The following is a 23543-nucleotide window of genomic DNA, read 5'->3' as shown; positions in this document are numbered from 1 at the left end:
GATAAACAGTAGGCCCAGCAACTCCAAGTGCCATAAACAATGCCTCAGATTAGGTGTATCTCTGTAATCCAGGGTGCAGAAAAGATGCATGCAAGAGGCGCGGGCCTACTACTTAACAGAAAAACACAAACATAGGTATGCTTTCACCTTTACTTCATTTCACATATTTGTTTATCATTATGAAGATAGGATATTGTTGACTCTGTAACTCTAACAATTATACACAAGATACACCTCACCCCAGGTCCCGGCACGCAAGGCGATACAGGGCTAAATAAAGCCTTATTTGCATTTTGCAAAGCCACGCAAGGACTGATTTGCATGGCCTGCATGGCTTTGAAAAGAAAAGTAACACAATGCATCAGCTTGTGCTGTGTTGCGTTGCATTTCTTAGTGGTAGATATTCCATGGGTGGAGCATGGGCGTGCCTGTGCATCCACCAATGGATTGCATGAGATTCCAGATTTACTAAGGTTTGTAAAGCTAGAATTACGTGAAATTGGTACGCCTACTACAGAGAGGAGCAACTGGGAGAATAATCTTTTTTTTCTACTCATTATTTCCCATTTCTATGTGTGATTCATTCTACACAAGACATAGAAGGAGGAAAATGCCTTCTTGGGTTGTTTTTGTTCAGAAAGGTATCCCTTACTGCACAAAAAGAATCCTGCCCATAAGGCAGGCACCTTTTTACCATGGTGAAAGGGTGCCTGCATTGGCCCTAGGCAGCCTCGAATGCTCCAATGCAGCTAGAGCCGAAGAGTGCCATATCTTATTAGATATGGCACTTTTCAGCCCTCTCACATTAGTGCAACGCAGCAACTTGCCTTGCTCCACTGTGTTGCATTAATTCTTAATGAATCTGCTCATATATAAATTTAAAAAGTAAATGTTTTTTTTATTCATCCTCTTTAGTAATGTCTTTCTTTATGTTGATACAGTGCATAATCTTAGAAAGCAGAAAGCCAACATGAATGAATGAATGAAATAATGTATTAAGCGCCCAATACCCGAAGGTGTCTTAGCGTTGTACGGATCATAACCAGGAAAACCTTCTGCCTGAGGACACACCTGTGGCGTAGCTCAATAGCTTATTGAGAGAACAACCAGCTCTTCAACTGTTTTCTGAATTGCTGCACAGTGGGTTGCGAGCGTAAGACAAGAGGCAAGGAGTTCCATAGTTTCCACCCACGGTACGAGAGCATCCTTCCACCCCATTTTACTTTATTTATTCTTGGGACAGTGATCATTCACGCAGAGCTCGATCTAAGGTTCCTACCGGGAGTATACCAGGAGAACTGATCCTGAAAAAAGGTCAGACAAGCTCTGTATAAGGCTTGTGGATTATGCACAAAGCCTTAAATGAAATGCTCTTTTCCACTGGCAACCAGTTTAGGGCGTGCATTAGATGAGAAGATTGGTCCAAATTTGGAGACCTTCAGTAACGTTCTTGCTGCTGCGTTCTGCAAGGACTGGAGCTTTTTATCAGGTATTTAGAAGTGCCTAAGTATAAGGCATTGCAGTAATCCATCTTCGAGAAGATGAGTGCCATCGTCACCGTCTTCTGTAGATCAAACGGAATAAACTGAAGGATTTTCTTAAGAACACTCAGCAGAAACATAGTTTGGTGTCAAAGTTGACTCCCAGATTTCTTGCCTTTTGCGCTGGCCTCAGCAAAGCGCCCTGATCCGAAGGCCACCATGATACATTCCATAAGATGGTCTCTTTACCAAAAAGCAAAACCTCTGTTTTGTCTGAGTTCTGCTTGAGACAGTTTCTCTGCATCCAGCCTTCAACCTGGGCCATACATCTGCAGAAATTACTTGTGTCCTTTTCCACCTCTTATGAGATAGATACCACTATCTGTGTGTCATCAGTGTAGGAGAATACAGCCAGGCCAACTTTGTGAATAAGATTAACAAGAGGCGTGGCATACACATTAAATGAGGTGGGGCTCAGAGCAGGTCCGTGAGGCACTGCACAGGGATGAGAGAAAGGTCTGTAACTTGTCACCCATCTCTACCCACGGTTACCTATCATTGAGAAATTAACTCAACAATGTTAGTGCGGTGTTCCTAAACCCAAGTGAGGGAAATCGTTTGATGAGAAGTGCGTGATGAACCGTATGAAAGCCGTCAGAGAGATCCAGTAAAATGAATGCATCTCTGCCGCCCTTGTCTACTACTCTCTTTAGTTCCTCTGATGCTGCCACCAGCGCTGATTCAGTACAATGGTTTGCTCTAAAACCATATTAAGAAGAATCAAGCAACTGGTTGGTATCTAAAAAAGATAGTATTTCCTCATTCATTGCCTTGTCTGAAGCTTGGCAGGGAACGGAAGATGGGAAATGGGTCTATAACTTTCCACCTGCCTAGGTTCCAGGGAGGGTTTTTTCACCAAAGGAAGGATGGAGGCTCTTTTTCAAATAATTGGGTATTTGTCCAGAACTAAGTATCTCATTTGGTAGATCCGTGAGTGGTCTGGCCATAGTACTGGCCGCAAGATTATTGACCAGAGGAGGAAAAGGGTCCGAAGGGGCCCCGGATTTAAAGGAGCTAATGAGATCAATTGTTTTTCCCAAGGTAAGAGGTGAGAATCTTTCAAATCTGGGTGTTTCCAAAGGTCCAGAGGATAGTCCAGAGTTCCAAACCTCAGCCTGATCAGAACCTGCATCTAAATTCTGAATGTTCGAAGAGAAGGAAAATGCCTGAAATATAGAATTGACTTTCAGTAGGAAAAAATCCGCCAACTGACTGCAAAAGGATTAATCAGAAATTAAGATGTTACTGTTATTCCATTTGGACAGGGATTTGACAGTTTTGAAACGTTCCCTGCGAGAGTTTGTCGCAAATCTAATTTTACCAGAGAAATATTTAGGCTTTTCTGCTTCAATTAACTCCTTATACTCAGAGAGTAATTTTTTGTACTTCATTTTTTCTTTAAAGTAATATTCTTTCCTGCATTTGCGCACCTAAGTCTGCACTTCAGTTGTGAAGCTTTTAATTCTTGCGAGAACCATGGGCCTGATGGATTTTTCTGTAGCTCTTGAATGTTTTTTCTGGTACCACTCTGGCATGTAGCGTCTAACGATTGTGTATACTTGATTGCTGCATTATTGACATTATTGTCTGGAGCAGGAACTGATACAGAGGGTCTCCAAATTGAGGTTTTTCCATGGCCTGTATTTAACCTCTTCGACGCTCATGACGAGACCAGCTCGTTATGAGTCACAGTGGAGCTGTGCTCATGACGAGCTGGTCTCGTCATACCGGCGCCGTTCCGCCCACGTGCGATTGATTCCTCGCCTGTGCGGGCGAATTAATCAGTGGGTGGGGTTGTGACAAGTCCAGCTAGTCATGAACACAGCTCCACTGTGACTCATTATGAGCTCGTCTCGTCACGAGCACCGGGGCACCGAGCCCCGCCCCCTCCAACCCCCACACCGTGGGGGAATTACCCCCGCAGGGTAGCGGTTAACAGTTCTAACTGTATTGTTCGGTTATGTTCTATTACAGGGAGTTGTTATTGAAAAAAAGATAGCCTGGTGGTCTGACCAAGAAAGTGGCAGAATTGTATCTATTTTAAGCTCTGAATTATTAGTAAAAGACTCCATCCAGAGTATGATTGAACAGAAGGGTGGGTTCTTTAATTAACTGATGTAGGTTGAAACACTTAAGGGTGTCAACTAAGTGATCAGTATCCGCATTGGTAAAGTACTTGAGGTGAAAATTAAAGTCCCCTACTATAGTAAAAGTTGAGTAGTCTATACCAAATTCCATAAAGGACTGATTTTTATGGATAAATTTGGTCCTTGGGCCAGCTGTTCAATAGACTAATAATCCCTAAAACGTATATGACTTGTTCATTTTTGTACTAAAGCTAAGTGCTACACAATCTAAATGGGCTATTGGTTGAAAGCTGGCCTCAATTGAATTTCGATACACAATCGCTATCCCCCCACCACTCTTATCTGTTCTATCCAGCCTTTCATTGTTAAAGCCATCGGGGATGGCGGTCTTAAAATCTGGGTCAGAGGAACTGTCAGCCCAGGTCTCAGTGAGGTGATGTCTGGATCATGTTGGGACAAAAAGTCTGCAAAGTCGTATTTATTTTTGATCAGGGACCTTGAATTGAGCAGCATACAGGTTACACACCCCCAGCCATTTGCCTATCTGTCGCTTCTCTAATGGAAATCGTAGGGGCGGCAGACCTTTGCTGATCATTAGTGTCTTTCTTAAAAGTGGAGATACACATTAGACATTCGTACATGTTCATGCAAAAGCCCCAGTCATGATGGTGGCAGTAACAGTTTTTTCCACTATGTCGTAGACCCACAAGTTCCTTCCTAGAATACTTGGCTACGGGAGCAGGGGTCCTGGCGCCTGGCACAGTCCGGGTGCGGACAGGCACAGACGGGCTTGCCTCCCGGTCCCTCCTTGCCATTTATTGGCTGGGAGTCGAAGAAACTGGAGCGATAACCCCCGAAAAAGGTGGCTCCATGCATATGCCTGGTTAAAGCATATGCATGGTTAAGGCAGGCATGGTTTTGCTTGAGGGGAAATGGCATGCATGGCTCTGCCTGCGTTGTAAAGACCATTTCCCATTTCATACCCATTTCAGACCCGCTCCTGGAAACTCATTCTACTGCCATATCCTGCCTCTTTCAGATCATCTAAGACAGCTACCACCACAGATTGAATCCCTCTGCTACGCCAAAGCCTCTTTAACCCCTTCGCAGCGGGTGTAATTCCCCCGCTGTGCTGGGGGGAGGCGAGGCGCGCACAGCGCCCCGGTGCTCATGGCGAGCTCAGCTCGTCACGCAGCACGGTGGCCGTGTGCTCATGACGAGCTCAGCTTGTCACAGCCACGCCCATTTCTGTGGAACGCTCAGCACAGCGGGGGAATTAGCCCCACGTGCAAGCGTTGCGGCCGTTATGACGAGCTCAGCTCGTCATGAGCACACGGCCCCCATGCCTCATGACGATCTGAGCTCATCATGAGCACCCATGTGGTTAAGAGATGTCAAAACAATTGTTGTTTTTGAGGTGATCCTGAGGCTGATTAACTACCTTAGTTTCCAGCACCTTGACAGGAAACGTCTGGGTCTAGAATTGATTTTTTAAGCAGATGCATGGCAGTGGCTGATTTAAGATGGACGGGAATCGGTGGGAATCCAGAAAGAGGCATTGAAAATAGGAACAAGATCAGGGCCGGACTGGGAACCAGAACCGGCCCTGGCAAAGTGCTCGGCCGGCCCCCCTCCCCTCCCTCCGGGAGGAGAGGGGAGAGGGGAGTGGTGCGACCGCGCTCTGTGACAGGGCCGGTTTTCGGCCGTTTTTGTTACAGGGCCGTTTTTGCAGCATAACGGCCCTGTAACAAAAACGGCCCCAGGGGCCCAAAACCGGCCCCCTACCATGCGGCCCACCGGGGAATTGCCCGGTGCCCTCAACGGCCAGTCCGGGCCTGAACGAGATAGGCAACTGTGAGAGTGGTGAGGTGATGAAAAATATGGATCAGGAATTGGTCCATCGGGAAATCAGTCCATTATTCGAACCCAATAGCAAATATTTGTGTCTGTGTATTGGTGGATGAAAAATGTGTGGTGGTAAAGTAAGATAGCTGACCATGTGGACGTAATGCGTGTAAACCTTTAGCTTGTTTTTATGTCTTATGTTGGAATAAGAAAAACTAATATGCAACTTTGATATAATGCATTCCATTGTCTCTCTACTTACTATTTTGTATCATTGGCACATAAGAGGACAACAACTTTGTCAAATGCAGAGAACGTGTTTGCATCTCATTGGGTCAGACATGTTGCAAATACATTAGCTGTGAAATCCTTCTTCACATGTGCAAGGATCAGCAGACCACTATATCTGTGACTGCTCTTAAATAAAGTGAATTGCTTTAAATAGCAGCCTGTTTTTTACTTAAAGGACACAGGGCTGCAGTAAAAAAGTTTTCTTTTTAAAACCTTTCTCTGAGAGTTGACAGTAGTCTGATGGACCACTGCCTACTCCCACAAACCCCTCTTCCCAAAATTAACAACTCTGGTGGTCAATAACTTTTAATGGGATGCAATCAGAATTCTCATTGCAAACCATTCACACATCTGATACTAATTTGTCTTTGGAAGTCATGCCCAAACACGCCCCTTCCAAATACGGAATTGGTATCCAATCTCAAACCCATTTTACGAGCGTGCAAACCTTTACTAATTCCTAAACTGTGTTTTGTATATGGTCAGAAACGTTTTGAATAAACGTTTTGTCATTTGTCCCTGAGAAACGTATTTTTATATTTACTAATCAAAGCCAAATATTTAACATTATAGTTGGCCAAATTGTAACTTGAATACAAAAAATACACTTTAATCGTAAAATTATCATTTTACAAATTGAAATCAGGTTGTTGGTTGAAGATAATTTTACGTTTCCTGGCATTAATGCAATGTTTGAAACCATTGTGCTTGAGTTCATACGAAAAATAACAGAACTTTAAAAACAAATACGTATGGGAGTGTTGTTTTAATGTATTTATAAGGTTTGCTATCAGGGAAACACTGTCTAGAAAAACAATTATTCGCAATTGACAACTTATTTTACCATCTCTTGGGTATTACTCCATACGATTAGGTGCTGAACGTTCTCTCTAGCTATTCTGCCGTCTGCCGCTAAAGCACAAAGTAATCAACATTCGGAGTGCTTGAAAGCACAATACATGACTTTCAGTATTAATAGGTTAATCTGGTTTGCATGAGTTTGCAAAGAGCCTGTTGTGAATGGAGCTTCGCTTAAGAAAGGGTTTTCTAAGCCTGCGGGCCTGGAACCGCGGCACATGCCCGAACATGTGATCCTTTCAGTGCCCCCTAGCACAGAAGAGCGGGGCATGCTGGGAGCAGCGACCAGCGTCGGGCCCTAATGTAGGGAAGGATAATGGGCCTTCCTTCCCCGGGTTCTTAAGGACAAAAAAATCATTGAGGTACAGTGAGCCCCTGAGAAATATGGGCCCCAGTGCCACTGCACCTGCTGCACTATGACACCTCCAGCCACGTGCCTGAAACACAAGGCATGTTATTAGGAAATCCCTGATGTGTTTGAGGTGCCTCTGCCTTGTCATAAAATGCCTAAGTGGGGACTTATTTCTTCAATGAAACTGTCACGTTATAATTATGTTTGGTCCCTATGCCGGCAGGGGTCTCTAAGGGCAATATTCAGATTTATGGTTTGGGGTAGCATAACACTCGCCATTTTGTCCTGGAACAAGGACCAGGCTTGATCTGTGTGGCCTCCCTTGGAATGCAGCTTTATTTATCTAAGACGACTGCCATCTTTGGATCAAACACCTTTGCAGCCACCACATTAATAATAAAATAATATCCAATGACGGTCAGGGACTTTGCTGAGCTCGGTTTGGTACGGAGTCCTAATCTACCATGGAATATACTCAAGCATATGGTGTGCGAGTACTCACTCTGAAGAATGGGTGTCCTGTTGATGGATTCCACAGTTTCATCGAGTGTAACCCACAGTGGCTGAAGCTAGTCAAACATAGGAAACTAATACCAATGTACAATCTCTGAATCCGATATGTCGTCCTAGCAGCATACGGAATTATTTCCATCCTCATCTTCTAGGTAGGTATAAGTATTTAAGACTGTATGTTTTATTATTTTATCCAACTATTTAACTCTTGACCTGAGTGTCGGATGGTTGCAAACCACTATCAAAATGTGAAGTGTCTTTTTAAATTATAGCACCAGCAGCAAACACATCAGATTTAAGCAAGAATATTTGTTACGTCTATCTGGTGTGTCTGTAGGCGTATCCACCGTACTATAGGACATAGGATCCAAAACAAAGCACAATATTCTATATATTTGTGAAGTCACGGTGTGTCTGACATTTTCTGCTACAACCAGCAGCCATGATCATGGTAGACCATGCCTAGAATTTCGACCCTGATAGCTCAATTTCCTTTACTGCAGCCTACATCAAATATGACATAGCCTGCTTAATTGATGAAGAAATTGAAGACTGAATAAACCCTCAAACGATCCCTGAGTATCTGTTGTTGGTCACTTTGGCCATGCTGTGTAATGTGTTTCTCTCTGTCTGCTGCCCTGGATAGGGCTGGGTTGGATATTCAATTGACTAATGTCAAGAATATTTTCTTTTTAAATATTAAGCCCGTGGGTCTTGTAAGGCAGCAGGAAGTGGGCTGAAAACTACATGTGAGAAGTATATATTTTTTTCTCGTAGAAAGTTTGTGCCCATGTATACCAATGGACAGCTGAGAGAACAAATATTCTGAGCCCCGTGCTTATATTGACCGCTGACTACAGTGACACTGTTTATGCCTGACTTTGGTCTACCATGATGAGCCAAGCGTCAACTACGCATGTGACACATACAGAATGCCAGGTTTTGCTTGGTATGTTGAACATCACACAGAGAGCCGGAGGACATTTCAAAGCTAGCCATGTGAGTGAAGCCTGAACTCTATATCTTTCGCAGCTCTTCAACCCTGCTTGACTCTGTAAGACCACGCTGCATCCCAGGCTCCATACGCAGGAATGGACTGAACTGAGTCTGCCCCAGTCCCATCTATGTAATCCAGAAATGTTAGTGAGACATTTGCAGTGGTACCTGTGCAACCCTATAATCTAATTTCACATTCATTTTGTCTGGTTGTTTTATAGTGGCAGGTTGGGTAAGGGATTTAAACGTTTATTGTTGAGATGAGCTATGCAATGATTTGATGGTCACAAATTTCAATCCTGGCAAGGCTGACTCCAGTTTCCATCCTCGGGAGTTGGGTACATTAAGTACCTTTAAATTGTCCGATAGTATTGGGATGTGAATGTACCCTACATTGTGTACAGTTGTGTCCTCTGCCTTGCGTGTCCAACTGTGAGTATCTGGTACGCCGTATTCTGGAATTTTGGCCGCAGTCTCACACTAATCTTGTATGTATGTGTAGGCATATGTCTCTCTTGGGAGAAGAATCTGGTCCTGGACTTGTTCTAGATCTGGAGGGGTGCGCCGAGAGTGGCAGAGAACTTCTGTCCCTGTCACTGCTTCTTGCGTGTTGCATGGTGGTGGCAGCATACCATGTTTTGTAGAGATTTTAGCAAAACCAGGCCTTTTTTAACCCGAGGTATGGGAGAGGAAGCTCTTGGGTTCCACTGCAAACAATACACCCAGAATCCTAGTGTGAGATCCTGAGCGCATGGATGTATTGTGAGTGGTGTGTGATGATGGAGTTACACACTGTACATTGGTATGAGTGAACCAAACTGGCACAGGTCTGCGGGTTCCATTTTGGATACCTTGGCTTGTTCTTGTGCGCAAGTTGGAGGTGAGGTTACTTTCCTACACAGTGGAAGTGTACTGCTGACATTCACGAGTCTGCAGGGTGTGTGGCCAGACAATGAACTGGCGAAAGAGAAGACAGACTCCCCTTAGGCATTCAATTAGATCCTTTGACGCAGAAGGGATGGTGGTTAGTCTTACTAGAGATTGCCATTGGGTAGATGTTATGGTGTGAATAGTCTTTTGAGGAGGGTCAGCCTGATGAGTCTGTTCCTGGCCAGTATCAAGTGTGATTGTGATAGTCAGGTGCAAACTTCTCACACCTCTTTGTGCCTCTATTTTGCGTTTTCCAAATTGGAGACAACCCTGCTGTGAAGAGCAACTTTCAAGACAAAGGTTACGTCTGGAAGACAGCCTGAGGATGACACATGAAAGGAAATCAAACCTAAACCGGTCCTGAAAATTCTGATTGAGAATACACATCTCATCTCTGCTGTACTTGTGTAGAGTGGGAGCAGTTGGCTCACCTGTTGTTAAAATTTCAAGTTCTCTGTGACCAAGGAGGGCATGCTTTCCAGAGTACCTTGAAGACTGCTGTGCTACCAGAGCTTATCTGCCTGACAGCCAACATCCCAGAGTTGCAGGGACATCACCTGGAGTCAGATCTGGAGATCTGGAACTGGCTGTCTGGTTCTGAAATGCTAAACTCCTGCTTGAGCGAGAGGGCACTGAGTGAGGCACCCCTGCATGAGGAGCTGTCTGCTGGTGTGGACAAAAGTAGACGACTCTCTTGCTGGAGACCATTTACCAGAGACTCACTAAAAGTGTGACTGATGCACCCCTGGCTTGGAGCGGTTAAGGAACTCCAAGGAAGGACCGTTGATCTCTCCGAGCCTGATCAGGTCATGCTGTCATCCTCACTGTTGCGACTGTAGCAATTGTCTGCATGTGCCCGACCGGTCTGCCGGGCTCAAGGAGGGATAGAAGTTGCCCTGTGGCACCTGTTGGTGTACCCCAGTGAAACTGTTGTAGGTGTGATTGTGGCATTGGTTGATCTTTGCCTGAGAGTTCTTGGTTGCTGAAGAAGAATCCTGCTGCCTTCGGTGCCTGAGGGAGCTCAGCAACTATACTCCAAAGTGCCTTGAAGCTGCTAGGTCACTACTCCAGGACCTACACCTGGAAGGAAGACCGCCTCATGCCATTCCCAGAGAGGTTGCAGCAAACAGCTTGAAAACTCACCTGCCTGTCCCCCCGAACAGGGTCTGACAGACTGCAAATAGTAACATCTGTTATTTACTGTGCCGAAGAATTGTATACAGCACTTTCAGCAAGACCTTCTTGGCTCAATGGTACACCGTGCCCATCAGTGACGCTCAGGCGAGCAGTTCCAGCCATCACTTCATTGTCATTTTCAAGTTGAAAATGACATGTTTTATGCCCTGACTCTTGCAAATAGTCATCCAGTCCAATATATTTCAATAGAAACCATATGCAGAGCCAGCCTTTTGCCAAGCATGTGATAGAAACACTGGTTATGCCACGCTGAATACCAGAAGAGACATTTGCCTCACATATTTCATTCTAGGAAGGATTGGACTAGAGCAGTTGGTTGGTGTGTCATGGAAACCTGATTGTGCTTTTCACTGCAGGTTCTGTGTAATAACTGAAGGCTATGTGTTTGGGCCGTGGGCGATAAGCTTGGCCCTTGGCTCGGCCTGGGCATTTTGAGCCATCTTGGCATATGGGCCTGCCCATAGGTATGTGGGGTTCTGTCATGCTGGTTTTATCTGGGGAGATGAATGCTGCAAGCCTGATGTATTAAGGCAGCACTACTTGCATTTAATGGCTGCATTCATGGCATATCATGGCACTACCTCTGTTACTATATATATGTAGTACCCAAATTGATTGTCTGGTTTAATTAATCTTGCACATCATGTTTAAGGTGTTATGTATTGTTGTTTTTTTCCCACTTCAGCAGTGTCACCGCCTTAATGCCATTAGACCAAAGGTTGTGTGACACAAATTTTTATCAGCGGGGTCAAAAGGTCATGTGATGTCACTTCCTTTGAGGCAATCAGCAGCTTAAAGTTTAAATTATGTCACTTCAGCGACCTCTGCATTTTCGTGAATCCATGCAAAAAGTCCCTCTTTTATGGAATAGCGCATTAAAATGGTTAAAACCAGCCATGGTGATTATTATTATAAATCCTGCATTAATAAGCTAGAAAAATATGACATATATTGAAGCAATTTTTCACAGACGTGTACATTTGCATAGCTATGTAGCGTGGAACAACCTCCCACTCCACATCAGAGCCTCCTCCTCTGTTCTTAAATTACACAAGAAGCCGAAGACCTGGGGTTTCAATTACCCCATCTACCTTAGGCAGGTTTAGACACACACCCGCTCAGCGGCACAATACTTTTGCGGGTGATAGTGCACTTTGCAAATACATATAATGTAACATATGTACTCGTAATTTGTACATCCTAATAAAAATTAAAATAATAAAGAGGCTTAAGCTCTTTCCAGAAGTGGAGAAGGGGTTGGGTTTGGGAGATGGGGTCTGGGTGAAGTTCCACACCCTTGAAGAACAAGGGGAGAAGGCTTGTTCTCTTGTCATTTTGTACATGCTACTTCCCTCTCTGGTGCTGCTCATCCTGCTTGTTGCAATGGTGGTCTTAAACTTTTTAGCTTGGAATGGACTTTTTTTTAAATTCACTGGTTATAGATGCTGTTGTAAGTAGTAGGAACAAACATGTGTCTCTGGTCAGCAGTGTTACTCTGTCATACTTTCACTTTTGTTTGGCGCCAATATATCCTAGAATTACTTTTGTGGGTCATTTTTTATTAATCCTGCAAATATAGTTCAGCATCCTCTCGAGTTTTGCACTAAATTACTGGCCCAATGTGCAAAGCTTGCCATATATTTTCTCCGGAAGTGTAGGTGGGAGGTAAAATGGGACCCGCAAGTTTGGCAACCCAATTTATTTCAAAACGTAAGACAACTGGTGAACCAAATGTTATTCTGAAGTATTTGGCTAAATATCAAAATAGGTACTCGAACAATTGGATAAATACAGAGCTGGAAAGCTTTTTTTCATAATAACAAAGTACCACATGTACCAAAGTCAAAGTGAACCATAAGGTGCCATAAACTCTGAGGTATCTTGGTTACAAGCCGGATTGGTGTAAAAACCCTCAACATGCAAGATAGGCATAGTAACAAAGCAAAGTTTTCCGGGTTTATTTAACCTTCTTACAACTGGCCTCATCTTCAGTCAAGAGGAAGGGCATCCCTCACTTGGGATCCTATGGAATGAGTCAGTTTGCCCCCTATGGGCTTCATCTTAAACTTGATGAAGGCAAGCCACTCTTTTGAATGGTATCTGTGGTGACAGCCTAGTACATATATGGCGCAGTAGTCTTGTAGTCCAATGTTCCAATATTCTTTGGCATAACCCTTTAAAATTAACGTAAAACTGTATACAGCTCTAAATGAAAGCCAATGTAGTCCTCTTAAAGTTGGACCAGCATATTCCCAGCACTTGAGGTCAGTAACTATAGGAGTGGCAAAATTTCATATTTCTTGAAGGCGGCCTAACACTTTATTTTAGGCTCCCCTTAAAGAACAAATAACTGTAATGTAGCCTTGATCCTACAACTGCTCGAATAGTAGTAGACATATTTGCACCCTACAGTATGGGTTTCAAAGTAGCCAAAAGATTCATATAAAAACTGCATGATTCAAATATCGTGCCTGTTTTCCCATAGAGTTGTCAAGCACCACAGTGTGCGTGTTGACTGTTGAGGAAAGTTTCACAATTGCACTACCTTTCTTCCAGCTTTTAAAGGAGACTTCCAGTTTCTTAACTGTAGCCCAAAAACTAGCACTACTAGCACTAGTCTTCTATTCTACCTTACATTCCTGCATCTGAGCGTGAAGGGCAATTATAGCTAAGCTTAATCCACCTCAAAATTACTTGATAAGGGAAGTACATGCTGAGTATGTGCAGGGTAAATACCACTCCCCATCCTTGTGATTCTTGTAAATTGTGTGGCGAGGCTTCATGTCCCCATCCAAGATCTCGATGGACTTGGAACCCAGAGGTACTTCACGACAGGCACCACTATGTCTTTCACGACCCCAAATATCCTGTCAAACAGAAAATTCTCCTTTCTGCTGAAGTTGATATTTGAAGCAGGGATGTAACACAAGCCCTGCAGCCCCTGAAGTCCATAGGAGCCTCCACCCTTCAGCAAAGCCTCCAAATCAGTGTCTTGGTATATGTTAGATTCCGGATTCTCTGGGTCCCCTCAAAACATGCTGGGAGGAGAACCCGTCATTTTTACATTATTAAATAAAGCAAGACTAATAAATCAGTGTATCCATATTCCATTTTTCTTTTCATTTTCATTCATAGCACATCTTGAGTAAATTAAACTTTGATGCCAAAAAGAATGAAAGAATAAGTAAATCAATTTGAAAAATGCAAATTTATGATCTTGGTTGACTTTTTTTAAACTTGAATCACAAGCTGGCAAACACCGTATTTTACCATGTCAGCAAGGAACTGAGGGCCTGTTGTATGCCCATTCTAAATTGCGACTCGCAATTTACGCTCGATTGTGAGTCGCAAATTGTGTGTCACAATTTAGAATGTACAACAGTGTCAGAGACACTGATTGCGATTCCCAATGGGGTTGCAAAATGCAAGGCTCATGAATATTAATGAGCCACTCGCAATTTACAACCCCATTTGGAATGGCTGGCCCTCCCAGGGATGGTGGCCTGGTGGGCTCAGCAGACCTCCATGTCTGGGACTGCTTTTAAATAAAGCAGTTTAAAAAAAAAACGGGATGCATTTAAAAAATAAAAAAGTAACTTTTCATTTTTATTTTTTAAGGGCAGGTAGTGGTCCCTAGGACCACTGCCTGCCCATAAAAAATATTTGTGAATGCATTCCCAAAGGGGAAGGGGTCCCCTGGGGACCCCTTCCTGTTTGTGAGTGCTTTACCACCCGTCTGAGAAGGGTGGTAAACTGCAAGTGTTTTGTGACCGCAATATCGGTTGCAAAACATTCTTACATAGCCTCTGGGGTTGCTATTAGGAAGGGAAAGCCCCTTCCTAATAGCGAGTTGCTAAACACTATTTAGCAAGTCACAAATAAATTGAGTCTTGCTAATAGGCTTTGGATATGGCCCAAGGAGTTTTTGCATGTGAAAACGGGTCGCAAACCCATTTGCACATGCAAAAACTGGTCGTACATCTGGCCCTGAATTCATTGTAAACTTTCCGTGAGTTTCTAACAAGGGCTGCTTGCGTTATTACGAGCACACACCTTTCCACAGTAATTTACTTCTGTGTGCAGTGTTCCACCAGAAGTGCTGCAGGCATTCGCCACCACGCCTCCCTCCTTCCAAATAAAACATTGAACTTGACCCGACGTGCTTCGGGCGCCATATGCAGGAGAAAGATGACTTACGGCCTCGTAAAATGGTACCACAGAGTGCCTGCCAGGAAAAAAAAAATCGAAATGTTAATCAATTAAAAATGCTCCACAGCAGGCACGTTTATTTATCTCTTGAACAATCTTTATTGTCCAGTCAATGATAAAGCAGTCTTCAAGAACGTATAATGTAAAGATCACTGATGTTACTGCTAAGTTTAATTTCTTTTTAACTTATTTTTGTAAATATGAAGGTGTTTATTTTTCTTTAACTTTTCTGCAGAGATGGTATTTCATCCTAAAACGTAGTGTCTTGACTTTATTATTTCATTTTGCAATATGTCAAGGAATGTTGAACTATAACTAGTGTTAAAACCTCTCATGGTCCCTAGTATCTAGTTGCTGTACAATTTAAAGTTACTGTGTGATAAAATTATCCCAGTCATAATATGCAGTTATGAGTTTACCTCAATGGAAAGGGGAATGACAAATTTCCTAGCTATCGTAACAGAAAGTTTCAATTCTATTAAGGATTTGGAGGCGAGGATTATGATTATAATCTTTACTTTGCTGATTATAAATTCAAAATGTAGCCATTTTAACATTAACTTCAGTAAAAAAAAGAACATTCCCAAACGTCCATGGGATATTACAATAGCAACTACCAATCATGTCATGGCAGTCCCTACATAGTCTGTCATCAATGTCCATGCCGCCTCTTTTCTGCGCGTTAATCACTCTACCATTCGTTGTTCACGATTCCTGTTTGGAGCCATCAAGTCCTTTGAAGTTAAAGAAACCAAAAGAAAAAACAGTTGAAACTGTTTCCCAGGAAAGGACTATGAACCTCATAGCAAACATAACGGTTATAATCAATAAACCATAGTCAATGAAAAACAGTTCAGAATAACCAGTTACTTACTGAGAAAGGGGAGGGAACAATCTGAGAGTTTCTCACTGGGAGGGATAATCCTTACCTCTAAGTCTTCAATAGAATTCAAACTTTCCGTTACAATAGTTAGGACATTTTTCATTCTATGTCAGGACTGGAGGCGAGGATTATGCCAGTTCAAAGCTTGTCTACAACCAATTAAGCTATGTCCACTACCATCTTAAATTAGAATCTCTTAAAAGTGGAGTCGGAGGACCAGTTGGCTGCATTTGTGATATCCTCTGAGCTAAAAGAATTTAGAGGTCATTGCCCCTCTCGCTGAGTGTTCCCCAAACACCCCCACATTTATACCAGCCTCCCTCATGACCCAACGCACCCAGTGGACAATAATGGGCAAAGAGACCGCTCTATGTGGCTTCAGCAGGGAAATCAGGAATTGCCGTTCACTTGGCGGGCAGAGTTCCTCTGTCGTCTCCTCATATGCTTTCAAGCATTGGACTACAAACAGCTTAGGAGAATCCTCAAATGTGGAGTATAAGATGATTCTAGTATGGGATTTTGTGCTTCTACGGACCGTAAAGGAGACCCCTTGCAGGGAAAATACTCTACCTGTAATATCCAGTGATCTAATGTCTGAGACCCTTCTTAATGGCATAACATTAGCCCCTTCAGCCCCCACTTTGTAGGGCCCCCGAGCTCCAGTGGGTCCCCTCAGCATAGTACACTGACTATGTCTGGGACCAAACTGGTGGGCCCTCCATGTACTTTGCAGGAGGACCCCCTCAAGTACATCAGCAGCCATAGGGTCCAAGTTCCGTCGTATACACCAGCCTATCCATCTTGTCCAGGCTGTTCTATACTGTGTGACTGTGCTGTCTGCCCAGTGCTTGGACAAGAGGATCTAGCCTGTTGTTAAAGTCCCTGGATTTTCCACCTTTCCCTGCAATTCCCCATGCCATCTGGTGGAGTGAACCTTCTGTAACCAGCCGGTGTGGCAATTGCTTCTAATCGAGGAGGAGATTCTGAAACAGGGCGGAAGGATTGGAGAATTTAAAGAATGTTCCATCAGAGCTGGGAATCAAGCTTGCAACCTCCAAAAGAGACTCACCAAGACTGCCTCTGCACCTGGCAGAAACCCTTGGGACCATTGAAAATGGGGGAAAGGCATACCCCCTCTCAAAAGGCCAGTCCTGGATGAATGCGTTTGTCGCAGTCGAGAGTGGATCCGGCCTCCAGCTGAAGAACCAGGCCACCTGAGGATCCAGGCATGATGTGAACAGGTCTACCGAGAATGGCCCCCACCTGTCCGAGATCGTTGAGGAGACCCCTGGTTCTAGCTTCCAGACATTCGAATCGTGAGATGGCAGGAATGCCATTCTGCCCCCTGGTTCGCCTGACTCAGACGATATTCAGCTGTGACCAATATATGATGGTCCAGTCAGTGTTGCCAGAAGTCTTTTGAAAGGTCCAAGAGGGCTTTCGACTTGGTCTCCCCTAGGTGACTGATGTTACACACTGCTTATACATTGCCCATTTTGAGAAGGACGCAAGACTGGATGCTGCCCCTAGTCCAGCACCAAACTACAAAAGACCCTGCGTGGAGTTCCAAGCAATTGATGTGCAACATCTGTTCTTCTTGTGACCAGCTTCCTCTTGTGGAGACATTCAAACAGCGTGCGCCCCAGATTGCCGTGCTGGGGTTGTACTCTATTATTAGGTCTGCACCGGATCAGAGGTTCGCTCTTCCATGCCAGGCCTTCATATAGGAAAGCCACCATTGAATCTCTTCTCTTGTCTCTATCGACAAGGGTACCGACTGGTAATACGTGAGCCCTTTCTGCATGTGATGGGCCTTGAGGTGTTGAAATGCACGATAATGCAGTGGGCCTGGAAAGATCACCTTAATGGATAACAACAGGAGCCTCGCCAGGCCTGCTAGTTGTCATAGGGAGGTGTAAAGTCTGCAGAGGGTTTGCCTCAATTTATGCAGAATCCTTGCCATCTTTCGAGATGGGTAATGTAAGGTGGCCGACGAGGAGTCTATCACAAATCCCAGGAACTCTGTCATCTGTGAAGGGCTCAAGAGGGACTTGCTTTCATTGAAAATAAACACCAGTCCCTCCAAGAAGTTTACAGTTGTCTGCAGTTGCAGGTATAACTTCATGGGACACTGACTCATAATGAGCATGTCGCTAAGTAAATTATGATCCTCATTCCCTGCACAGGTGGTCTACCACCGTTTGGAGGACAGTCATGAAGCACCAGGGTGCTAAAGACAGGCCAAAGTGGAGTGTGATGAATTCAAATGTCAGGTCAAGGCATAGAAACTGAAGGAAGTATTGGAACAGTCAGGTACGCCTCCTTCAGGTCGAGATGCACCATCCAATCGAATGGCTTGTGTACATCCCGTAGGAGATGGATTCCTTCCATTTTGAAGTGGCGGCACACCAGCCATTCGTTGAACTTTAAGGTTTATCATGGGTCATTGGCCTGTCTTGTTTGTTGACCAGGAAGATGTCGCTATGAACTAGTTGGGGTGTGGTATATTTGGGCAGATGGCCCTTTTGTCTAAGAGGGTCTTGATCTCCTAGTCTATGAGATTGCTCTCTGTCCAGTAAAAGGTTATCTTTCGAGGAGTGCCACCTGCCGTGGTAACCCATAAAATTCGATCTGAAAGCAGTCTGAAGAACCCATGCACCCGTGGTGAGAGACACCTACCTATGGAAAAAAATTGCCAGGCGGCCCCCTACTTTTAGCTGGGAAGATGGGCGAACACTTACCGTTGTTGGAAGAGTTGGAGGCCTGTGCTCTGGAGCCGCCTCTTCCGCAGCATCACTGGCCTCTGGTGGGGTATAAGATCGCAAAGCCGGACTGATTTTGATACTGCCTGTGTCTATGCCTTGTCCACTGGAAGGGAGTTGAGAGGAGAAGATGCCTGCTGAGTGGCCCCTGCCATGGCCGGACCAGAGGATAAAAACACTTGATAGAAGTTTATGCCCTATCGGGGGACGAGGAGATTGCTACTAATTTCCCCAGCTATTTGATGAAAGCGACACCAATGAGGTCCCTATGGCCTCTCTACCCACCTCTGAAGACGCCTCATCACCCAATTTATGGTCCACTTTAATGAGATGAGAGCTGTGGTGCTCTGCATAAAGGCCCTGTTAGCGTTCCCTAAAAATATGATGGCCCTCTGAGCCCAGCATTAGAGGACATCTGGCAAAATCAATGAGCCCGAGACCTTAGCCTCCTCAGCCATGTCCAACATCTTGGTCACTGGACCCACCACATCCAGGAGTTTGTCCTGGCACTGGCGCCATGAACGATCATTCCCCTTCTTGGAATCTCTGAGGAATTTAGCCAAGAAGGTGGCCATCCTGACATCAATTTCAGGTGTAAGCGGTACCATCCCTTCCAGAGAGGGCCTGGGGCATTCAATGCACAGTCGGCTTTATGCCTTTTTTTCAAGAGGTTTGTGCAGGCAGCCTTCGACATACTTCGCCACTTTGGCAGCTGGGACTCATACCGCCGGGTGAACAATGTCATCATGGTCCAGCATGTCTGTCACTGCTTCAGGAGGTGGCTGTTCAGACGGTTCAGTGATTGCGGTAGGACACCAAGGCCTTGAAAGGCTTGCCTCTTCATCCAAGTCCCCTTGGGAGCCGTTGCCCTCTCCAATGTCTGGGGAAATAGGTTGGAGGCAGTTCAATAGCTGGTCAGCTGGATTAAAGGTCCTAGCAGGGGTTGGGTCTGGGTTAGGAAGCCCTTTTAAGGCACACACAGGCGCCCTGATCTACACCACTAAGTTTCCTTTTTGGGCATGTCGGTCCCATCTCCGGGGTATCCTGTGGGCGAGTGATCTTCACATAGTCTTCTAGCATATGTCTGTATAGGCATTGCTCAACTGGAGCCATAACCTCTGCAACCATCCCATGAATGGAGACATTGCCAGTCTCGTAAAAATCATTGTATCAGGGCAGGAAGGACAGTGCCTCCAACTCAACTGAGATACTCTTGGACGCCTCATAGCCTCCAATAATGGTTAATAATGGTTTCAGGTGGACTGTCGGTGTGACACTGGGATGTCCAGTAGGTTTGGGAAAGGGCAGAGGCCTCCAATATATGGGGGGGGGGCAGGTTTAAAGTCCCAGGGACACCACACCCAAAATATCTCGTGGGTAAGCCTGGGACAGTGTCCCCTGTAATGCCAGCATGACCAGAAAAATGCAATATAGACCCTGCAGGGCGTTAGGAATGGGGTCAGTTAGGGTCCACAGGGTGTTCCAAAGGCAGCAGAGCCTAATATATTTAACACAGACACGTGACGCGTCGAGGAACCGCGGGGCCACTCTGCGTGCACTGCAGCGCCACTTGGTGGTCGGAGGGCTGCACCGTGTCCACGGCCTACAGCTTTTTCTTTTGCAACCAACCTACTGGTAGAAGGGCACATTTCCAGTGCTTCCTATAGGGTCCACTGTAGACTAACTATGATCTTGACTTCGGAGGCAGCAAATGCAGCTGCCTTGAACAACAGCTTTGGTAGCAGATAAATTAGAATGTTGCATTTACCAACTTAGTTGTAAAATATTCTTCACATATCAGCTATACAACTTCGGTTGTACAGAAACATATAAAACCTTTTAGCATTGGAAAATATTTTACTAGCTTTAGTAGCGGCCCTGTGCACTCCTAGCTGAGTTCTGTTTGCTCAGCTGTTAGCATGGGTGGTGGTAGGGAACATTCAGGATTTTTGAAAGTGCTTTGCAAAATAATAAGTATTCGCATCTAAAATCACATATTGAATGCATGCGTGGGAACAAATGGTGCATGTATGAAAGAGCCTGTATTGTGGAAAGGCTCGTCTGAGAAAGTATCATCTAATGTCTGAGGGCCTCTAACCTGGGCACATGCCCGAGCATGTAAACATGTCTGTGTACCCTAGCACAGGAAACAGAGGCGGCCTGCGGCCTACGACCAGGCCTGTAGAGCGCAGCCACTATTTATAGACATCACAGCGCTGAACTCGAGCTGATTTTAGCAAAAGATAAACACTGAGGGGTGGAATGCTCGAACTCATCTCGGCCATCTGCAGTTGCTCCAGTTCATCGTGATCTGTATTCCACTGCAGAGGTTTTCAGTCATTTATTCTACTATCACTTTCCACAACCAAGCCATGCCCATACATTAACATTTGTTCACAACAAAACACAATTATAATAAACACTTTCGAGGCCTTTATTAAAGACTAATAAGAATGCATCACACCAGTGTCATCTTCAATGTAAATGTAAATGCGCATATTGTGTTACATGACACATAATGCTCAGGGCTACCTCATGTTTAGGAACTCCCATTTATGCTAAACATGGGATGCGGGTTAAAGAAACATAGTAATGTGCACAGGATCACACAGTTGGATGAAGTGGTAAAGCTAGGATTAAAAATCAGGTGTCATTTTTCCATTGCTGGCAATTTAGCCACCAGACCACGCTTCCCACTTTGGCTACATAAATTGGAAGATAAAGTAGCAATTATTAATATAACTTGTAAAAGAACAAGGGGGAATATTTACAAGCCCCTATTGCCAAAGTAATGCCACTTTTTCTGACGTTCCTGTGGCGTTAGGGGCTTTGCCTTATTTACAAGCCGGTTTTAAGCCACTTAACGTGGCTTAACGATGCCTTGTAAATAAGGCCCCCTTTCACACTATACTTAGCTCGAAAGGGGTGGGCAATGGGTGTTGCGGTGGGCGTTCCGCCTCAACACCAATTTAGCGCCAGCGGTAGGGGAAATCAGGGGTGCAACGTATCTTTGTGAATGCTGGGCATCCCTCAGTTTTCAGAATAGCAGAATGTGGATTTAGCAAGTTTTGCTTAACACCATGCCCCGTCATTCTGTTGTACATGTGCCCCTTAGTGACAGGATTCTGAGACATCAGGTTGCATGTGGAAAACGTATATATAAAAATGGTATGATTCACTAAGCTTAGCCAAGCAGCCACCAAAGTGAAGCTTAACCCGTTGCGTGCTAATGACGAGCTCAGCTCGTCATGAGGCACGGTTGAGCTGCACTCATGACGAGCTGAGCTCGTCACGGATGTTGGAATGTTCGCACGCGGGGATAATTTCCCCGCTGTGCTGAGCGTTCGAAAAACGGGTGTGGCCGTGACGAGCTCAGCTCGTCATGAGTGCAGCTCCGCTGGGCCTCATGACGCGCTGAGCTCGTCACCAGCACGACAGCACCGCACGCAGCCCCCCTCCCCCGCGCAGGAGGTGAAAAACCCCCGCAGGGAAGGGGTTAAATCTGGAAAGAGCCATACTGAGAACATGTGTGTGCCATGCATGTCACGTGAGGATAATGGAACATACCGAATACATGAACATCCAAAGGAATTTCAAACGTTGGTGTATCCAGAGAAGGGCTAGAAGAGGGGTTAAGTAAATGTAATATGCATTAGGCTTTCTCATCACAGCAATAACTTTCAAGTAATTGTCAAAACTCTACATTCACTTTCTACACTTACCTGTGCACCTAATCTGCAGCAAAAAGGATCTTGTGTAAGTAATGCATAAAGTATGGGGATAAGTCTACTTTTCAGTATCACTGATGAAAATCATGCCATTTATATTTTGAAACAATAATTTTCGGTCGCAAAAAGCAGGATAATTCACAAAAGCCTTTAATTCCAGAATTTCACTAAACATATGCTCAAATCTGGCGGAGGTGGCGTAGAAAAAAGCACTGAAAGGAAGGAAGAAACCCTCATCTTGAGGGGCCACCCACCACTTTAAAGTAATAGCATAGCGTGCTAGTGGCTGCGAAAAGGTGCCACCATTAAAGACAGAGACAAATGCTTCAAAGAGGAAAGCAATCTCCGGTTTACCGCTGTCAGCTGGTGGCAGGACTTCAGCAGCTTCCAGTACCTCGCCAGAAACACAGTAACCTTCAAGGAGGCTCGCCCCACCAATGTCTTGTTCAACATCAAATTTAAGAATTTGTAGTCAGTGGTGGCTCCTCCCCTAAGGCGGAGGAGCATCGCCCCACTGCTTTGAAGCAGTGAAAGAAAATAAAAAGAAAATGATAATAACTTAAAGTTAATATCATGTTATTTTGTCCTGCTGTCGCAGCTTGGCAGGCGGGGCTGGACTGCTCTATTAACAGAGTACGGCAGGGGGAGGAGTGGTGGCATACTGAAGTATTCATGATGGTTTGGCTGGCCCAAGAGGGCCAGCCAAACTATTATGCGCACTTATTATGCTCTCCACCCAAGCTGCATTACTGCCTGTGTGGAGAACATGCCCATGCCCCCAGTCCCCGTCTGAGCGCCGAACTACGGCACTTCGACCAATGACAACGCTGCATTGCAGTGTTGTGATTGGCTCTGGGGAGCCTGGATGTGCTTCATGTTCTGCGACTTCGGCCCGACGTGGAGGAGAGACGACGTGGGAGAGTCATGGTAGGAGGTAAGTGTATTCCCTTTTTATTTATTTTTTATCGAGATTTAAAGTTGTTTTGCATAAACTCAAACTTTCAAGTGTAGCTGTACTTGTAGCTAATTTATTTGTGCATTTTTGAACACATTTGTTTTTATTTTAATTTTATATTTTCCTATTTCAATAGTGAAATACTTGTAGATAAGTGTTATAATATTTATATATTGTGATAGTTAAATAAAACAGAGAACCATAAGCATCTAATCAAATAACATATATGAAAGCTATGCAGTGACCTATATACATTTTAAGCATAGAATAATATATATATTTAACCATAAGTAATATATACATTTGTTAAACAGACCTAAAGAATATCTATAGCACGGCTGTAAAGCGACTCAAAAACGAAAACCCACAGCCTCACAAACTTATCGAGAAAGGCAG

This window comes from Lissotriton vulgaris, chromosome 5 (assembly GCF_964263255.1).
Source record: "Lissotriton vulgaris chromosome 5, aLisVul1.2, whole genome shotgun sequence".
NCBI lineage: Eukaryota > Metazoa > Chordata > Amphibia > Caudata > Salamandridae > Lissotriton > Lissotriton vulgaris.
Note: the sequence above shows the minus strand (reverse complement) of the source record.